Raw genomic sequence first — 17,874 nt, 5'->3', positions numbered from 1 at the left:
GGGGTCAAGCTCTCCCTTGGGCTTCTCGCTCAGCATGGAGTCTGCTGGAGATTCTTTCTCTCCCTCTCTGCATTCTCTCTCTTTCTCTCAGATAAATAAAAATCTTTAGGAAAAAAAGAATATTTAACAGCATAGCTGATGTGTTTGTGGGGGCAAGGGGTATATGGGAAAGCTCTGCACCTTCTCATTTTTGCTGTGAACCTAATGTCTGTACTAAATTTTTTTTAAAAAGAGAACATAGCCGAAATACGTATTTCTTATAGGAAAAGGGAAATAATTAAATGTCAGAAAAATAATCTTGATTAAGAAATGATTATTTTCCCTTAATGTCAGTGTATGAAGAAAGATATTTTAATTATAAAAATAGATGACAGAGAGAGTGTGTGTGTTTTCAGGAGACTTTGGGACACTGTCCAAAGATTTATTTAGAGGCTGACAATCCTGGATTTTTATATAGCCACTATTTTGTTCAAAATATGTGACTTTGAACATAATTGTTACTCTTACATTATTGGGCATGTTTGGGTTGGGGGTAAGAGGGAGAGAAAGATTGATTAATTCACTGATTCATTTCTTCGTTCATTGACTGAGACAGACTGATTTCCCTGAAGTGTCTGGGCCTGAGAGATGGGGAAGGTAGGACATGGGTCAAAAGCACATGTATTTGCTGTAAGGAAACTTGTCTAAAAGGAACTGAGAATTGAGCTGTATGAGACAGAAGCAATATCTGAAGGGCAGATGGATGAAGGAAAAAAATAAGGGAGCTGTGGATCCAACTTGAACCAGTGATTTGAAAGCCACAGGGAGTAGATTTAATCAGATGGTAAAGAAGAACATGATAATGCTGAAATCTCCCCACAAATGGACAGTTATGGAGAAGAGTGATTCCTTGGGAGGAATTCAAGATGAGCATTTTTGCTGGGCCTGCTGGAGAGTAGGGTCCAGTATGAAATGGATAATTGGACTAGGTGACCTTTAAAATTTCTTCTGAGAGTGAAGGTAGTCGTCCCGATAGGATAGAATGTGTCTGAAGGATGTGGTTCCAGCTCTGTTCCTCACACCTCCGTGGAAAGGTCTTGATACACATGGTGCTATTTTCTAGCAACGCAAAATGAAGCCTCAGTCAGGCATTTCTTTGGCCCAAAGCCAGGTGACAGCATTTATTGAGCATCTAGCCCGTGTGCTCCTTCTGTTGTGGGAGACTTAGATAAAAGAACTATTGTTGAAATGGTTCTGGAATTAATAGACAAGGGCCTAATGGGCCCTATCTTGTCTCCCCAGCCCTTCAGCTGAGGCCTGTTTTGCAGCGTTCCCCCACTTGCAAAGGGCGCCTCCCCGGGAGAACTGGACTCAGATGACAGGTCTCGACCCTCCCCTGGAGCAGGTCGCAGGTTGCAGCCCGCCGCCCGGGCACGTCTCCTCTCCCTGTTTGTGCGTCTGGCTTCCGTCTTTGAAGTCAGGTTGCGGCCCAACAGGCTCAGGGCTGCTGCCCTTCTGCTCCTTGGTTACTCAGCACAACCTTTAGTCTAGGAAGAGTGCCAGTCTTCATTTCCAAGAATCCTATCTCCCTAAATGGGGCAATCTGCTTTAAATGCCTTCTCAACTGGCGCCTTCCCCACCCCCACCCCCCCCACGATCGGCATCATTAAAGGAACAGGTCCACCTTTTTAACTGCTTGCACTGTGCTGGATCCGGGCAGATGGCTGGGGCCCGTGGTGGGGTGTGTGCGTGTTAGTGTGTATGCATGTGCACCTGTGCACAAGCAGCCCGTCCTTCAGTGCTCACAGTTTCATTTTCGGAAGTGTGAGGAGTCATAGGCGCGCCTGACTGACTCAGTCCGTAGAACATGCGACTCTTGAGCTTGGGGTTGTGAGTTCGAGCCCCACATTGGGTGTAGAGGTGACTTAAAAATAAAATCTAAAAAAAACACCCCAAAACCAGTCATAGATATACATAAGTTTTACCTTTGCACTTTCCCTATTGTGCTCAACCTAAAAAAAAAAATGTTTTTTAAAGCAGGCTTGCTACTGTATGCACACGGCTTTTTGTCTCTTGCTGGAACACATGCATGCTGAGCCGAGAGATTCTCCGCTCTCTGCGTGGTCCCAAGTCAGAATTTGCTTTATCACTCATGACATGTGGTATCTTTCTCCACTCATCTTCCCCCTTCTCCTCGGGCGCCCCCAGTCTCAGGTGCGTGCCGCGGTGTTCTGCCTCTGCAGAGCGGGGCTGGGCTCCGACATCAGTGCGAGAGGCCGGGAGTCTCCCGTGGTCGCTCGTCCTCTCTGATTTCCAGTCCAGCTGACAAGCCAGCCCCTGCGATTGAGCTCCTTTGGAACCTGGGTTTTTATCCCGTGCCACCCCGCTTAACCCAGAGGCTTGTGTCAGGGCACACTTGTGACTGTCGCTGCCCTGTGTTCCACGAAGGCAACCATGGTTTCCAGGCCCTTCCCTCTCAGAAGTCAGACCTGCAGCGGCCTTCAAGGCCCACTGTCCGTGAAGCCCTGTGCCGGGGGTTCAGCTGAAAGCGGAAACCATAGCCAGACCTCCGGGTCACTTTAAAGGCCGACAGAAGGGCTGGGGGACAGCTGCCCACCTGGGCTCTCCTGAGCAGCGGTAGAGACGCCCTCTTGGGGAACACGCGCTAGTGGGACACACTGATCTCCCGGTAGCGAGGACAGTCCTGCGCTTTCGTCTGCCTCTTCGGTGCCCCCGGCCCCATGTGGGATGAACTCTGACGTGCAGAGATGCAGGCCCCACGGTGGCAGCGGACTCCTGTTGGCAGGCAGGCGGTTGCCGCGGGGCCAGAGGGTCTGGCGGAGGAAGGCCCCTCAGGCGGCGGCAGAACGGGTGTGGCCGGTTCTCTGCGAGCTTGGGCGTGCAGTAGTTAGCGCTGGGTGCTCTCAGGGAGATGCTGGGTTTCCGGCAATTCAGAGGGGAGACGGATGTGATTTGGTGCAGAAGGGAGAGAGCTGAGTGTGGAAGCAGGAAATCACACGCAGACGCCTCAAGTCATGAGAAGGCCGAAGACAGACCTCACGCACCAGGGGAGGCCATGCAGAGTCGGGCTGTTGGGGGTGACTCGAATATGAGAGAATGTTCTTTTATTTGGCCATGTGCAAGGTAATTCGGAGAGTGGAGAAGAGCTGGGTGATGCACTACATTTCAGGTGTCTCTGGAACACCTCCGTGGGTGTCCTCAAGACTGCAAGAGGAGCCAGGACCTGGCAGGAAACCGCTGACATCTGGGGGCCGTGGCAGCAGGGGGGCGGCGAGGAAGGAGAGGCGTGACAGCACTTGGACTTCAGTCCCGGCTCCACCAGGAGAAGATGCGTCTGTGTGTGGGAGGGGGCGGCTGAGTGGGTGGGCCGGAGAACATTTAAAATAGTTTCCAAGCGTGTGGGTGTGCCCACGTGTGCCTGGTGTCTCTAAGAGAAAAAGCAGATTGTTGGTGACCCGAGCGCAGTTGCATTTCAATGTAGAAGCACCATTCCCTGGTCCAGAGAAAATGCGAGTGTACTTTGAAACGGACTAGCAAGCTTCCCTGCGATCCCTCCCTCTCTCCTTCCCTCCTCCTTTCTTCTTTTGAGGAAGAGCAAGAGCTGTGCCTGTATACTGGTGGAACATTTGGTACTTACAGAGAGTTTCTCATTTATCTGAGATTAACCTTCTAGCCTTCCTGTGGCTCAGGGGAGTGCCTGGAGAGCTGCATTTGGAGGAGTGTTTCGAGGAATATTGTAGTTCTTATGGCATCTCCCTCATCCATGTCATTTCTCATTTATCCTTACATCTCCCAAAGTGTGCGGTCGAGTGCCTAGCACTTAATGATGGTAAAAATTGGTGTGTGGTTGGACCCGCAGAAATCCATGTTTGTCCGTCCGTCCGTCCGTCCATCCATCCATCCAGATAAACTATTCATCAAACAAGGATCCTTCCCTAAAGGCCCCAGGCTGTCTCTTCTCCCTTCTCTTGGGTAGAACTGGTAAAAGCCCAGCCTCCCAGGCCCAGGAAGTGCTTAGCTTAGACTAATCAAGGTGGGCTCCTGACCCGCTAGAAGGAAGGTGAATTGAAGGCGATTGAAGGTGGTGGCGGCGTTGGGGGTGACATTTGAACCAAATCAGGGTCCCGCCAAAGGAGAGAGCAGGAACAGCTGTTAGGAAGGCAACTTACGGTGTCTGCTTCAACACATTAATTATTTTCTTTTTTTTCCGGTTGTGTCATATTTTTTAACTATGGGCATTCTCTAAATTTGGCTCTATTTACTATGGTCATTATTTTCACTGAGTTCTATTCAACTAAGTATACCTCACCTTATTCTACAAATTATGCTTTGTTTTATAGTATAAACACAGATACTATAATAACTAGTACACTACAAAAAGAATTTAAGAACAGGAACAGGAAAAATACAATCTAAAAGTTCAAAACCAGGAAGAAAAAGTATCACAGATACTCTGACAGTGAGATCCCCTACTTTGCTCTGGCTGAGCCTCATATCATCTCTGAGCCTCATAGGGTCAAAGAGAAGGGGGAAATGTGATCAGTTTAGTAATTCTTGCTGCCGGAGAAGGAAGACATACTGAGTCATTAAGAGAAGCAAAGAGTGTTTGTTTATTAACTTTCCCCGCAATGTGGGGCTCAAACTCATGACCATGAGATCAAGAGTCGCATGCTCTACCAACCGAGTCAGCCAGGTGCACACCCCCCCCCTTTTTTTTGAGAGACAGAATCTTAAGCAGACTCCACATCCAGTGCGGAGCCTGACATGGGGCTCAGTCCTACAACCCTGAGATCATGACCTGAGCTGAAATCAAGAGTTGCATGCTCTATCCACCGAGCTACCCAGCTGCCCTATAGGTGCCCCATTTTTAAACTAAATTTTGCGTGTGGACTTTTTTTATCTAGAAGAACCGAGTGGCATCATGAACAGGGTGTAACATTCCCATAGCTGATGAACAGCTGGGTTCTCACAGCTCTTTCTCACATTTGTCCTAATTGGAAGCTCAAGGCAGAACATCAAAATGCAACTCGGCCAAAGGAATTCTAGCCTTCAGCGTGTGCGGTTCGATGCAGTGCTAGAACCTAGACCACCCAGCCGAGCTGCTGGCCTCCATATCCCTCAGACAGCCTTCATAAGCTTTGCTCCTTTATCTGGTGTGTGTGTATATGAATAGATACACGTGTATATCTATGTACACTCACACAATACTCTCTCTCTATATATGTATGTATATATGGAGAGATAGTTCAGGGATATATCCCATTGCCGACCGTGCCGTGTTCTTGCTCACTGATTGAGGCTTTAGGAATCGACCTGGTAAGGTTGACATCTTCTGTAGAAATTTAAGGACTCTATTTGAAACACTCACAGAGGAGAGTTCTATTTTTGTAAATAGGATAATTGGGTGGAAACTGTGCTAATATCTATATTTAACCACTCCCAGGGACAAAGCCTAAGTGTTAAAACCATGAGTCCATAACCAAGAAGCCACCATTTCCCCAGGGACAGTGTCCTCTGTATACAGGCTGGTGGTTAAAAAGAATGGGGAAGTCAAAAGCCAGACCATTCCGTTGCATATTACTGTCTTAAGTGTGTAAACAGAGGGTGGGAATGAGCAGGTAAGACTGAGGCAGGGCAGTGGGGAGGAGGGGAGAGTAGTAAGCCACACCACCAACTGCCAGGAATGTTGTGTGGTGGAAAGGTTATGGAAGAGAGTTGGGGAAGTGTCCCACGAGGTGGTAACTATGTCCTGCAGAGGTGGGAGGTGTTCCAGTGATTTCTGAGGGTCTTCTGTCCCCGGGCAGATTGCAGTGGTCAGTAGCAGTACAGCCTGCATTGTTTCACACTGCACAGTACACAGAGCAGAAGGGGTAGGGGTGGGAAGCAGAGAGAATGAGCCTTTATAGAGCGCCTACTGTGTACCAGGCATATCATAAAATGGTTAAGAGTGTGGCTTTGCAATCACAGGGACCCAGCTCCAGGCTCTAAGCCCAAGTTCCTTCGCTGAAAAAGTTGGGGCAGGTGGTGCTTTACCTCACAGACTTGTTGGGAGGGGTCCTGAATACATCACCAACACTCAGTAAAGGTTAGTTATTAGAATGGTGGCCATCATTAGGTCTTTCCTTACATCACGTGAGGTGGATCTCATGCTCCCCATCTTACAGATGGGCAAACGGAGGCTTAAGGATGTTAGTTAACTGCCTTGTCCAAGATTTTTCATCTAGGAAGTGTCAAAGCTAGGATTCAAACCAGGTTTTCTAGCCCTGGAACCTGTTGGTCTTTCTCTGTTCCTTGCTACCGGAATTTATGAATAGCTCTCATATCCCACGCTGAGATGTTTGGGCTGTGAACTGAAGCACATTTCTGGGCACGCTGTGCTGGTGAATAACTTTCTGTTCTTTATGCTCACATCTGACTAGCTGGGGCGGTGGTTTGTGTGACGATTGTGATGACTAAGCACTCTGTTAAGGAGTCTGGCTCAGGGGAGATCTCCCCATCTGTGTTGGCCACGCCCCTGGAGAACATAACCCGTGCAGTGAGGTAGTGTGGCCAGAGGAACATGGCAGAGGTTACCAGCACTATATTTTGTGACCGTGACAGTTGTCATAGTTTTCCTCTTGCGTGTCTGCCAAAGTCTGTGTTTTTGTCTTTGTTTTTGGACCTTGTTGAATCTAGTCTAGTGGGCTTGGGCTGACTTTATGTATCATGGAAATAGCCTTATGTGGTATAAGCTCCTGCCTGGGGTCACCACCTGCTCCCACAAAGCTGAGTAGCTGGTAACTTCTTATGGATCTTTTCATATTAATAGAATAATGGAAAACAGATGGTGTGCCAGGAGGAGTGCTTTTCTTGGAGGCTTTAAGGGCCTGTTATGGGTCGAATTGTGTCCCCCCTCACCTCCCCAACCCTGCCCAAATTTATATTTGCAGTCCTAACCCCCCAGTCCCGCAGAATGTGAGCTTATTGGATATAGGGTCATTGGAGATGTAATTGAAGATGACTTCATACTGGAATGAAGTAATCCTATATGACTGGTGTCCTTATAAAAAAGGGGAAATTTGGACCCAGACACACACGCACGCACACACACGGAGAACTGCATGAGAGCATGAAGGCAGAGGTTGGGGCGATGCTTCTACAATCCAGGGCACACCAAAGATTGCCGGAAACCACCGGAAGCTAGGAGAGATCCTCCTCCACAGGCTCAGAAGGAACCAACCCTGCCCAAGCCTTGGTCTTGAACTTCTAGCCCCCAGAGCTGGGAGAGACAGCTAGACCAGTGTTGGTTAAGCCAGCCAGTCTCTGGTTCAGGGTCACAACAGCCCTGGCAAACGCAAACTGGGCTGGCCTGTGGAGAGGTGGTGACTTCCCAACCCCGGAGAGAAACGAGAGTCACTCATAGGCTTTGGTTACAGTTTCCGTCGGAGTGTGGAGTCAGATGGAAGGCGGAGAGTCGGGAAGTAGGAAGAAGACGAGCAGTACAGACAAGCAGACCAATGTCTGAAGAATGGGAGTGCTTGTTCTAGGAAGGGCCTTGCTCTGAGGTGACCTTTGACCTCACTAGGTGTTTTAGGTGAAGAAGTTTGCCCATTGGGTTTGGAAATATATTTTCTTCAAGACTACAAGGTGACAGCTTTTCAGAAAATTGACTGCTTAAAAGTGTCAACGTTGCCATCTAGAATAGTTTTGTCCGATAGAATGTTCTGCATTGATTATAATGTTTGAGATCCACACTCACGAAAATGGTAGCCACTTGCCACCTGTGGCTGTTAAACACTTGGAAACGCGGCTGGAGTGGCTGAGGAACTAAGTTTTAAACTCTATTTAATTTTAATGTGAATTTCCACTGTGGCTGGTGGCCACAGTATTGGACAACGTGGCTCTAGAACAGAACCAGAGCATTGGGATAGGACCCTGAGAAGGAAACAGTGGTGCCTGGATTTTCAGCGAGGCTCATGGGAAGGTTGGGAGAACTGATCGCCCTCACGTGTGGTCTTGTCCTCAGCTAACAGGGTTCTGGTGTGAGTGAAAGTGAAGAACACAGCAGAATCTTCTAGACGCTTTACTGAGAAGATGCTTAATACAGGGCTGTGTTTGATGTTACTTCTCAGAGCCCAAGTACAGTGTTAGTGCTCAGTAGAGAGGTGGGGCAGATTAACGAATGTGAGGAGGGCTTGGGGAAGCTGGGTCTGTGGTCCAGGTGGACTGAGTTTATTTTCAGGCTGTGTGTGTGGCCCCTCATGCACCCCAAGGGACCGGTAGTCCCAGTGTGAGGACTGCAGGGATGTCCAGATGAGACTACCTTCTCTGAAGGAAGGAGGGTGTCCCTTGGAGTCTTTGGTGTTAGATTGGTTGGATGCAGATGCCTGGTGAAAGGTGCTGGGGCCCCCTTGCCCGAACCCCGCTGCACCGGCAGCCCCCACACGGGATGTGTGGCCAGAGGATGCTGTTTTGGAGAGCGTGCACGGGGGATATTTCAGGACCGAAAAACGGAACCCCAACCCAAGCATTATTAGGTGAAAAAGAGCACACCCCCATGAATGTTTTTGGCCAGCCCTGGACAAATGACTTGTCATTGTGTCACCGCTGGCTTTGGCTCAGTGCCCAGTATAATTTAAAAATCGCTTCTTTTTCCAACTCTACATAGTTATCATTTTGATTTCACACAGAAGTAAAGGGTTCATCAGTCTTACGTTTTTCTGACCCCTGAGACAAATGATGGGTGTCATGCGGAGACACTGTGTGGCGGAACGGTGCCTGCCTCTCCCCGCGCCCCCCTTCACTCTGGTGGACTGGACTTGGGGCAGCATAAGGGGTGTGGTGGAAGGAAGGGGCGGTATGCCTGGCTGAACGGCGAGCAGGTGGGTGTTCAGCTGGAATTTCTGGGTCTTGGAGGGCAGGGGTTTCGTTTGAGAAGAAGCTGAGAAAAAACTGCTTGTCAGCCTTCAGCACGTTTGGTAGCTGGTGCCATGTGCCCAGAACCTGGGGGGCAGCAGTAAGCGATGAAGGCTAACGGTGTAATGCAGTGGATTAGCCCACTAGAGCACCAGCTGTCTCTCCAAGAACTGACAAACTCCTTGCAGCCGGGCTGAAACAAGCAACAAAAGATACCAAGTGATTCAGGGTGACTGTGGCGAGCACCAGCAAGAGAAAACCCTGAGGGTCCCAAGTGACCAGCGATGCCTTATTTGATCTGGTTTTTAAAGGATGGCCTTGATTTGGATGGGCAGCCAGGGAGCCCAGGGCTGCTTCAGGCAGTGGTGTGCCAGGCACGGCTAGGGGACAGTGGGTATCAGACTTGGTACGACCGGAGCAAGTCACAGGTCACAGGTTTTTCCATTTGAATGTACTTATTGGACTGTAGTCGCCATCAGCAGATGGAGAGTTCAGAGGGACTACACGGGCATCATTAATAATTTGCAGATGCAGTCAGTGGCGTCGGTGTGCCTCTCGGTTCCAGCAGAATCTATGCGAGGAGTGGCTCACGGCCCCATCTGCTCTGCTCTTCCTGGCTCTTTTACTTAATAACCTCTCCATGACCTATTCATGTGAGGTCATCCATCTCTTCTTTTTCTGTGTTTAAATAGTCCTGGCTGCTACTTGCTGTGAAGGACTTGACTAGTTGGTGGGCGGGATCGACCTCAGTGCGGGAGGAAACATGGAGTCTAGGACAGTGCTTGCCGTGAGCGGGCATGGGAGGCATACTCCAGCCCTGGAGCGGATGAGGAGTTAGAGTGGGAAGAGGGGAGGGAAGGGAAAGGCGAGTCGGGTACTTGAGCTGGGCCGCTGGGGGAATGTGAGGATAGTATAGTTGTAGGAGAAAAGGGAACAAGGGAGGGGTAGGTTTGTGGGGTGAAAATAGGGTAATGACCTTGATTTGGGACATTTTAAGTACGAGACAGGACATCCACGTGGAGACACGTAGGAGGCATTAAAAAACCCGTTTGGGAGCACTCAGGACCCCATAATACAGTGGTTGTCCGTTTGGCTCCAGCTCTCCTCTCCTTCCCTTGGCAAGTGGTTCCCCATAGAGTCACTTCGTATTGGCGGGGTGAACGTTGCTCAAGTCCCCCGAGCCTTTATCCTCACACTTGAATGCTAAATCCAGAACTCCCCGTTCCTGCTAAGTAGTTCAAAAGCTCTGAGGGATCCTTGGAACAGTCGCACCCTGGTGGGACTTTTCAGAGCACTCCTGGGGTTGGGAGAGAAATTTCAGGGTAACTGCAGGATAATGTGAGCTATAACCGGCCTGAGTGATCTTCTTGCTGGGATCTGGATGTGAGACTGGCATGTTTGAAGGTTGCTGAATACCTGTTGACCTGCCTGCCCCAACTGGGTGAACTCCATCTACCTTTTGATTCCTAACTAATCTCAGTGAACAATACAACAGCTTGTCTTCTGTAAAACGAGAGGGGTGAACGTTCCCACCAGCCTTGCCGCCTTGGTTGGACAGGTCACTTGACTGCCTTGAAGCTCTGCTTATTCATCTGTAAATTGAAGGGATTTGGCGAGGTGCCCTTTAGCACGACTTCCCACACTAGCACTTTATGTCGGTCAGTGATTCTTTGTCCAGGGAGTGCTATTTTTTCCATAGGAACCGTTCTGCAGTTGCTAGTTAGCTTATCACGTTGGCGAGAAGCAGCGTGGAGAGGTGGGCAGAACGTGGCCTTTGTAGTCAGTGACTCGAGCTTAAACCCCCTCTGTTGCGTGGCTGGCTGAGCGACTCTTGGCACCTAGTCGTTCTTCACCGATCCTCGAGTTTTCTCACTGGTGAAAAGGGGATGATAATACCCATTTCAGGGTCATCGGGTCATAGTATGTGTCAAGTATCTGTATTTGTGCCCTGTTTAGACCGTTTTATTGAGATATTATTCATATATCATACCATAAGTTTACCCCTTTTGAAATGCCTTGATTTGTACCCTGAACTCATTGGGTTTTAGTATATTCTCAAAGTTGTGCATTGATCATTACTATCTAATTCCAGAACATTCTCCTCACCCCACAAAGAAAGTCCACACCCATTAGCAGCCCCTCCCCATCCTTCCCTCCCCTTACCTAGTCCCTGGCAACCACTAACTACATTCTGTCTCTATGGATTTGCCTGTCCTGGACATTTCATATAAATGGAATCATATAATATGTGGTATTTTACATCTGGTTTCTTTTGATTGGCATAATATTTTCCCACTTTCATGTTATCAGAACTTCTTTCCTTTTTATTGCCAAGTGATACTCCACCGTATGGATGTACCACATTTTGTTCATCCATTAGTCACTTGATGGACATTTGGGTTGTTTCCACCTTCTAGCTATTGTGAATAATGCTGTGAACATCTGTGTACAAGTTTCTGTGTGGACATAATGTTTTCAGTTCTCTTGGTATCTCATTGTAGTTTTGATTTGCATTTTTCTAAGGGCTAATGATGAGCATTTTTCATGTGCTTCTTGGTATGTGTCTTTTGGAGAAAGTTCTATTCAAATTCTTTGCCCATTTTTTTAAAAAATGGGTTATTTGTCTTTTTATTGTTGAGTTCTAAGAGTTCTGAATATATTCTGGATACTGTGCCTGGCATGCGGTTTAAATAGGCATGCAGTCATTGTCACTTCCTCTCTCTAGGTTTCTCACAGAAGTCTAACCTATGAGGTGACATCTAGAACTAATTGCTCAGATGTTGACTCCCCCGTATCCGGAGTCCTAAACCGTACCATTATGTCTTGACCGGAGCTCTTCTTAGCACAGAGCCATTCTGATGAGCCATTCTGATCCTGGAGCCCAAATCAGGAACCTGGAACAGCAGGGGATAGCTGGGGTCTGGAAATGAGCTCTGGATGAATCTATGGTGGCAGTGGCTATTTCTGTTTCTAAGTCTTGGGCTTTCTAGTTGGAGGATGGAGGGGGGTAATTGTGCAGTGTTTTTTTGGTTTTTGTGTGTGTGGTTTGCTTTTTTTTTTTTTTTTTTTTTTTTTTTTTTTTTGGTTCTTGCTGCTACTGCACCAGGGTATCCCCTATTCTATCCTGTGGGCATCTGGAAGTTGGGGCTGAGGACCACATGGAGATTGATCTGAGAACATTAGCTTCTTCCCACAGTGCGACTGCCAAGATGAGTAGCATATTTTCCAGTAGTGATCTGGCAATTTTAAGTCATATATAAAAATGTCCCAAGGAAAATCATGGGTCTACTTTAAAAAGAAGGGAGTTTTATGGGAAACCTTTGAAGACTTGAAAATTATTCTCTATTCTGAGAGCTGTACTCAGTGCCCTGTTCTATACTTTGCTGCCCCTTCACCTTTGCACCCATCATCTTCCTTCTCCATCCCTCCAGCCTGGCATGTATAACCATCCCTCAAGGCCCATCAGGGTCTCTAGAGTTAGGACCCTTTCTTCCTGCGCACCAGGAGAAAAGGTGTCTGCAGGCAGTGGAGGCCTGGACCCCCCCACCCCCACCCCAGCCGTCTCCACCAATTTACAAAACGGCCAACCCACAGATTTGGCCTAAAGACTTAGATGTGGCTTTGAAGGGTCATGGACAGACAATATTGATTCCTCTTCTTAAGTCCATCAAGACAGGTTTGAAATCTCTTTAATGCCCAGAAAATTTGCTTTGGGGGCACAAAGCCAGCCCAGTTCCTTTGGTTGTTGCTTACTTACTTTAAAAGTAAGAAGGGGTGGGCGGTACTTCTTGGTATGCTAGTCCTTTATAGGAACTACTGTCCCCAGGGGGCTATCTCTCCGCTCCTTCTGCTCCTCTGAACTCGGACCTGCCTCTACTGGACTGCCCTCCTGCTGATTTCACAGAGCCTTACACCCTGCCCTCAGAACGTCTGCCATCTAGTTGGAAGGATGAGATGAATCAGGTAATTATTCACTGTTAGAACTGGGAGGTTCCTTGGGGATTATCCAGTTGAATATTTTCCAATCTCCTTTCTTGACCAAAAATACTTCATGTGGAGGGAAAAAAAAAAGTTTTCCTTTGGTAAAGACATTTGGGTCACAGAGTGTGTGGTGTGACCCCCTCTTGGAGATGTGGAGTGTTCACCAGCGGATTAAAGGCTCTGAGGAGTCCTGCAGTAAAGAACCTCAGTTGGGTTGGACTCAGCATTTCTTCAGCTGTTTGAATCTCATTTTTTTCTTTTTTTTCCATAATAAGTATTAACAGCTCACAGGACACTGAGCATGCTTCGGAAAACATTGCGTCCTTCACAGACAAGGAAACCTGTGTCCAGAAATACGAAGTGACTCGCTCAAAGTCAACAACACAGAGCCAGACAGGTTTTCTAACTCCTGACCCATTGTTCTTTTTACAAATAATAATCCTATCACGCTGGAATGAGGGGTGTGGCATTGAAAATGTTATTTATACTACCAAGGGAAAAAAATGCAGGCTTTAGAGTAACGCTGGCTGCTGCGCCTGGGAACCCCGGTTCTGCCGTTTGACTAGTATGTGACCGTGGACGTCTGAGCCTGTGTGTCTCTCCGGGTGTCTTGCTTCTTCTGTGAAGTGAGGATAACAGTAATGACCTCACGGGGCAGTTGTGAGGATTAGTTGAGATAGTATACATAAAGATCAAGTCTGTGTTTCTGTCCCCGTTCTCATGAGCCCAGGCACTGCTGGGCCCCGTTATCTTGGATTTTTGAAAGGCTGAGCATATTAGACACCAAGAAGTGAATACATATCATAGCTGATATTTATTGAATGATAGCAGAAAGAATGAATGAGCAAGAGTTAAGGGTAATTACCCAGGAACATTCAGAGCTATAGTGAACCGCTGAATACTCATGGAATTGAGGGTGAAATGACAGAGAGCTGGGCTAGAATGTATAGATCAATGGGGTCTCCCAGGGACAGACTGTGGCCAAAGTAGGACATATTTGGCATCTCAGGCCAGCTGCCTTCCCTTTCTCCATCCCCACGACATAAAATCATGGTCGAGGTCTCTATGAATTAGGCAGCAATTTGCCTTTGGAATATAATTTATTTTAAAAGGTTTGGCAACAAAATTGGTCCTGAAGTGGGAAAGGTGATGGATGGGTGGACCGCGGCAAGGGGACAGGATGGTGCAGAGCACGGGGCTCCGAATGGCAGCAGGGCCCCCAGGAGCTCCCCCAGTTCTCATGGGAGCAGAGTGGAGAGCTGGCCATTGCAGGACGTTTCTCTTTGCCTCCTCTCTAAAGATCATCCCTGCCTCCCCAGCTCATCTTCCCAGCCTCAAAAGTGGCTTAGGTCGCTTGGGAATTGGTACATCTGCCTAGGGATTCAGTTCAGCGCCCTAAGGCGAGGCTCAGGAGTCTGTTCACCACCAGCTTGGGAGGGGCCACATGCCTGATGGGGACTCACCAGTCGCATTGGCGGTGGGCCTGGCTGCCTTCCCAGGCTCCTGTCTCGGGGCACCCTGCTGTGACCTCATTCTGGAATGTCCCAGGGCTAACAGGCGATAGGCCCTGGAGGGCCGGCCTCTTGGACGTCTTCCTCTCTCGTCCAACTGCCTTCTGGATTTCTCATGGCCCTCACGCCTGCTCCAGGCTCCCTCCCTGCCAGTTTCTGGGCAGGCGTTTCTAGGAGCACAGTCTGCGGGGCAGTAAATCACTCCACCCGAGGCTTCGACCAGGAGCACCAACAGCTTGACTACGGCGAGGGGACAGCCAGAGAGCGCCAGCTCGCCTCCCGCTGCGGCTGCACGGCGCACAGAGAGCCTCTTCATGGGCAGCCACGCGCGATGTGTCAGCCCGCGTGGGCCACGCCAGGTGCTGGCTCGTGCTCTAGGACAAGGCAAGGCCAAGCACGTGACGGGCAGCGAGCGAGTCACTGCTTCCTTCATTTCTGTACCTCGAGTCCAGCAAACCCTGATTCCTGCTTTGCATGCAGACTGGTAGTTCTCAGCTGACAGGAGCACGGCCCTTTCTGTAGAACTGCCTTCTGCAGACTTCCACGGGGGCCGCCGTGGGGCACAGCTCTTGGGGACATCAGGAGGCCACTTTAGAACCTGGGGTGGCGGCTACCCAGAAGGTTAAACCTGGAGTTTAACACATAACCCAGCAGTTCCACCCCAGCAGGTTACGCCCAGGAGAGCTGCAGACATTTGTCCCCATGGATTCTTGTACACAAGTTCACAGCAGCCAGGAAGGAGACATGGCCCAAATGGCCTTCCGCTGATGGATGGATAAACTAATGTGCTCTGTCCATTCGGGGGAATATTATTTGGCTGTAAAGAGGAATACAGTGCTGACGCATGCTATAACACAGATGAACCTTGAAACAATTATGTTAAGTGAGAGAAAGCAGACACAAAAGGCCACTTGTTGTATGGTATTGTTTGTATGAAATGTCCAGAAGAGGCCATCCACGGAGACAGAGAACAGATGAGAGGTTGCCAGGGGCTGAGGGGGAAGAGTGGGGAGCAGCTGTGATGGGTGGGGGTCCAGGATGAGAACATTTTGGAGTTAGGTAGCATTGGTGGCCGAACAACTGAATGTACTTAGAGCCACTGAGCTGTGCATTTTCATAGGGTGACTTTTATGGTACGTGAGTTATGTGTCAATAAAGCTCTTACATTAAAAGTGCCCTGAACTTGCCATTGCAGTCAAGTCCTTTGTGAACCTGTAAAGGTCAAGGGTCACGTGGAAAGAGGTGGGAAGGCCCACAGCAGGAGAGGAGCAGCACTGATCCTGCCGCTGGAAGGAAGCACCAAGTGATGGGTTTGGCTAAGCAAGACTCTGGGGACACATTGAGTTTTCTGTGGGATCTATTATGTTGGCTCGAAATTTCAGGATGACTTGAACTTCCTAGCGCCAAACCCCTACCTGCAAATGAGTTCCAGTTGGACCCTGTTAAATTTTATTGATTAATGAATAAGTGTTCACCATCATACATTAAAGAATATATATTTTGTTTGGAAATAATTGTAAACTTACTGAAAATTTGCAAAAACAAAAATAACTTACAAAGAATAACCCCATACCTTTTACCCAGATCCAGCAGTTATCACTTTACCCCATTTGCATGCTTGCAACGACGTGCACTCCCTCTCTCTCTCTGTCGTCATGTGCGTGTATATGCATACACATCTTTGTTTTCATATAGATGCACTTCCAGGGAATGATTTAAGGGTGAGTTAGAGGTGTTATGGCCCTTTATTTCTGCACCATCAAATACACGAGCCACAAGCCACATGTGGCTGTTTAAATTAGAAGAAAATGAAATGGCAAAAGTCAGTTCCTCAGCCACACCGGCCACATTTGCAGCCGCTCAGTAGCTCCCCGTGGCAGGTGGCTCTTGTGCTGGTCGGCAGAGGTTAGAGAGCCCTTCCAGGATCACACAGAGCTCTGGTGGGTGCTGCCGCTTTACGCCACGCACGTCCTGCGGGTTTCCTGAGAGTAGGGTGCTCTCCTCCATGGCACAGCGCGGTCACCGACGTTGGAGACCGTGACACGGATGCAGTAGTTTATCCAGCAGTTACTATCCCAGTTCTGTCAGTTGACCCAGTAATGTTCTCATTCCTTTTGGAATGAGGTCTTCGGTCTTGTCTGTGGCCCAAATCTGCGTGGTTTGTGCCCAGGGGAGGCGTCTGAGCTGAAGGCTGCCAAGCTTTGATGCGGGTGGTCCTTCACTATGGCCCTTCTTTCCACAGACTTGACTCATGCGCTGGGGCCAGCTTGCATCTCTCCTGCTCGGAATTCTTTCGGTGTCTTTGTCACCGGTTAACTCACCGTGCCGTTTCCCTCTCCTCCTGCACCGACATTCAGTCTCAGAGCAGGTGGGGGCTCCCTCTTAGATCAGCAGGAAAGGTTTCCGGTGAGTAAAAGGAAACCGGCCTGCCGGCAAACACGCTGTTTTTCTTTGTTCTGATAACTTTTCCCAAATTTTAGCCTGCATCTAAAAAGAGGCTCATCTTGTTCCTCGTTTGTTTTCTGTTTTGTGGCTGAATCGTGATCCCATAGCTCTGAGTCACTTCGTGGGGCCCGGGACCAAGGGGGCCGTGGAGGGGCTTCCTGCCCCCAACTCAGATCTGTGGGCCCGGCGCTGCCGCTCACACGTTCCTCAGTGCTGCCCGCCCTGACCCTGGCCATCGGCGCCTCACTTTCCTCCAGGCCTGGGGAGAGGCGGACTCTTGATGATTTTCATCCATGGGTTGGGTGAAGAGTGGGGTGAAAGAGCAAATTGCAGAGTAGTTTCTACTTTTGAACTAACTGGTATTAGAGCTTATTCTCCCAGAGATTCCTGGTGACTTAATAGGATTTTATGGCGCGAGTAAGCATGGGAAACAGGTTCCCGGGCTGCTGACTTCACTTCCCTAGAGGTCCCCACATCCCCCCCCCCGCCCAGTAATTTCTAGCATTTTGTGGGAGTCAGATCTGGGGAATGAGAAATGAACAGGTTTATTCTTTTACCTTTCTTGTATTTGCCCCTTAGAAAGTATTCTCATACTCTCTCCTACCTTTTATTTGGGTTCAGCATTTCTTGGAAGAAAAGAATACTTAGCAAGGTAAGAGTCACTGAAGAACGCGGTGGGAACCCTATATGAGCCATATAGTTTGAGCCAAGAAAGAAAAGGGAAAAGGATTCATGCAGAGAGAGTGGAAATGGAGCTGATGGTTCATTTTCTGCTTAACTGAAAAGGAATGAAAAGGGCTTGGCTGGCAGGGTCAGGACCACAAGGTGAGCAGTTGAGAGCCGTGTGGTGCAGGATAGCGGTGGAGTTTCGTCCTTCACCACCTTTTGAGAACTGACATACAGGGACTTTGAGCACTGGGTCTGCTTGGCTCCCATGGGGGCAGGGGGAGTAGATGGAGTGTGTATATTTGATGCTAGTGAAAGAGCGAGAGCTCTCGCTGCACCTGCCATCAGAAGGAACACAGAAATTTGGATGTTCTCC

At 48.8% G+C, this 17,874-nt stretch overlaps 1 protein-coding gene across 1 annotated transcript in view; it reads left to right on the top strand.

Annotated features, from left to right (window-relative positions):
• Window positions 1–12,712: 12,712 nt before the first annotated feature.
• Window positions 12,713–17,874, top strand: part of HIPK2 (homeodomain interacting protein kinase 2) — a 152,259-nt gene continuing 147,097 nt past the window's right edge. Inside the window, exon 1 of the mRNA XM_034637930.1 lies at window positions 12,713–12,858. The gene's annotated coding sequence lies outside the window, so the exon portion shown is untranslated. The remainder of the gene's footprint in view (window positions 12,859–17,874) is intronic.

This window comes from Ailuropoda melanoleuca, chromosome 1 (genome assembly GCF_002007445.2).
Source record: "Ailuropoda melanoleuca isolate Jingjing chromosome 1, ASM200744v2, whole genome shotgun sequence".
Lineage (NCBI taxonomy): Eukaryota > Metazoa > Chordata > Mammalia > Carnivora > Ursidae > Ailuropoda > Ailuropoda melanoleuca.
Note: the sequence above shows the minus strand (reverse complement) of the source record. Positions and strands in the feature narration are given on the sequence as shown.